This window comes from Sinocyclocheilus grahami, unplaced genomic scaffold (assembly GCF_001515645.1).
Source record: "Sinocyclocheilus grahami isolate Dianchi unplaced genomic scaffold, SAMN03320097.WGS_v1.1 scaffold2042.1, whole genome shotgun sequence".
NCBI lineage: Eukaryota > Metazoa > Chordata > Actinopteri > Cypriniformes > Cyprinidae > Sinocyclocheilus > Sinocyclocheilus grahami.
In genome coordinates, this window is record NW_015507221.1 from 54,339 (window position 1) to 57,650 (window position 3,312).

Here is a 3,312-nt window from a genome sequence, read left to right on the forward strand (position 1 = left end):
GTGCTTCAATGCCATGATTTTACAGTGAAAATTAAAAAATTAATTAGAAATCGACGGTCAATAAAGTCAGTACAGTTAAGCTTTCAAGCGTTAGATTTTAGTTAACATAACACAACGTACCATCCTCGATCGTGTTCTCCAACAACGGTGTGGCCGAGTCCAGGGCACCCTCCCTCCCAATGCTCGTTGGTCTACCTCCGTAGATTGCGTCCATTTGGTCGAACCACTTCCACGATCGTCTGTTTGAACTACTCCGGCTGTTGTGGTCCTTTATGCTTCTGTAGTCGCTCTTCAGTTTTTTTTTTACTTATCCCTACATTGTTTGTAGGTCCGGTGGTAGCCATGTACGACCAAGAGCTGAGCGACCTCCTGAAAAACTTTTTCATTCCGCGTCGCCCCATCAAGCTCTCCGCTCCTCTGCTATCAATGAGAGGAACGTCTGTACTTCCGCAACAGACCACAAAAAAGCCATTTTTTGGATGTTACAAAAAGAGCGTTTGTTCAAAACAGTTGCGTTCGATCCTTCGCTGGCTGTGCTGATTTAAATCTAGCGGTTCTGTTGTGTTTGTGTCACAAGTTCAGTGATGCAGGTAGTGATGATTCTCTCCGGCCAATCCGTGATCAGCAGAGTTTACACGTCACGTTTTGGTAACGGTACGGTACGCTTGGAACCCCAACCGAAGTGGTACTAAAAAAAGTACCAGGTACCAGGTACTGTACCCAGTGGAAAACCCCCCAAAAGTGAACCGTACCGTGCCGTACCATGCAGTGGAAAAGCGCCATTTGTCTCCAGCTTCACCCTGGCTCCTCACCCCCTCAGCTCAATCTGGGACCATTGTCCTTCTGGCTCCTCCAGGCTACCTTGTCCCACTGGCTCTGCCCTGGTTAATCATGAGTCCACCATAACCAAGGACTTCTAGGCTGTCTGCTGTGTTTCATTCCTTCTTCCCTACGGCTCAGTCATGCTCCTCCTTCTCTCAGTCCTTACTCATTCCATCACTTAGCATGTTTACAGGCACAACTGTACGTTGATTAAATTATTGAAATAACCTGTTGGCCAGGTTTACATGCAAATCAAGAACCTGACAATGCAAGTAAACTGTGTTTACGAGACTTTATTACAGTTTTCCTTAGTCGCTTTGGAGCATTTCTCAGATCAGAAATGAAGTTCTCAAAACTACTTGTTCAACCTCCATATCATCTAGTCATATCTAGTGCACAACATAAAAACAGTTTCTCATTCTTTTGAACAAGTTGTGATTGCTTTGGTACATGCATGCAATTGATTATGTACATTTTATGTACGGTTTCCTACATTATCAGTTTCTAATGTCATGTTGCTCAAAATGTATTAAATAGTTCTCTGTGCAACAGTCTTACCCCTCAAAACATCTAGTCATTAGTTCATCGTAGAAGTCATTAAATGCAAAATGGTTGATCTAGTTGTCATAAATGGTAAAGCATATTTTCTACACATTTCTTTTAGACTTTTTATAAATTTGCCATGTATTGTGCAGGTGAATCTTGACTTTCACTAATGAAGAGAATGTAAATCTCTGAAATAGCTCAAAGGTGCATCTCATGAACCTTCAATTGGAAAGCATATAGACCAAGGACAACAAAAGAGTTACAAATTCTCATCTAAATTACGACCTATGCTCTCAAAGTCAAATGCAGAAACATTCATTCATGCGTTTATGACCTCAAGGTTAGATTATTGTAATGCTTTATTGGGTGGTTGTTCTGCACGCTTAATAAACAAACTCCAGCGGGTCCAAAATGCAGCAGCTAGAGTTATTCCTAGAACCAGGAAGTATGACCATATTAGCCCGGTTCTGTCAACACTGCACTGGCTCCCTATTAAACATCCTATAGATTTTAAAATCTTGCTTATTACTTATAAAGCCCTGAATGGTTTAGCACCTCAGTATTTGAACGAGCTCTTGTTACATTATAGTCCTCCACGTCCACTGCATTCTCAAAACTCTGGCCATTTGATAATACCTAGAATATCAAAATCAACTGCGGGCGGCAGATCCTTCTCCTACTTAGCTCCCAAACTCTGGAATAACCTACCTAACATTGTTCGGGAGGCAGACACACTCTGTCAGTTTAAATCTAGATTAAAGACCCATCTCTTTAACCTGGCTTACACATAACACACTAACACATTTGAAATATTCAAATCCATTAAAAGATTGTCAGGCTGCATTAATTAGGACAACCAGAACCGGGAACACTTCCCATAACACCCGATGTACTTGCTACATCTCTAGAAGAATGGCATCTACGCTAATATTAGTCTGTTTACAATATTTAATTTCTAACAAAGGCCCATGAATAAATTTAATGCACACAAATACCTCCTTGGTGTCACTTCACTTTCACATCTTCTTGAGCAAATACACACAATATTATGTCACAACGGCTGTCTTGACGAGTATCCAAGTAAACACAGTCGATTATGTCTTAAATAAACATAAAGAGTTAAGAAAGCATTGGATGTGTGTCAGTATAACAGATCCATGCCTTTCTTATACTAAGCTTATAATGTTAATCAAACTACAAAAGAAAACAGAGAATCACTTACTGCTCATAAGTAACTTCTGTAACGTTAGTAGGTAATTGTGTCTGTTTACTTGATACAATACAGTTTCCATAAGCACTAAAATGCTGTTTATTTAGGTAAATTGTATCTTTGTATCTAGCGGTCTCTCTGAGGGCTAAGCCCCTGTGAAGGATGCTTGGAAGAAACTCACCAAGAAAACCCTGAACTGGCCTCATCTGGACATCTAAAAGTGTCCTTGCCTTGGTGTGAGGGATCCTTTCATGAGAGCAACACCAAAGACCGTACAGATGATCTGAGAAACACCAATATAGTGCGTAGCTGGCGAAATACATCGCCAGGCTACAGAGATGTTCTCAAAGATGAGGGAAAACAACTATTAAAAACTAATGTCATCAACACACACGTAATTCCCCACAAGAACAATGTGATGACTAGATTAATGAAGAGTAGATTAATGTAGTCAATGTGCTTGAAAAGCACTGATATCAAGCCCCCTTTCACTCAGTTGTAAGTATTTAGTTATTTTAAATACTTTATTATATGAAGATCAAGAAACTTGAATTTAGCTTGCATTTAGATATAAGCCAGAAGCTTTTGAGAAAAATATCAGTGGTATTGATAGCGCTGGGAATCTGTGATTTATCCTTTGAGTCAATCCTTTATCTTATCATTTGAAGGTCTTATTTTGTGTGTGAATTTCTTATTTATGTTTTACCGTCTGAACGGGACTTTTATTTTGGTGA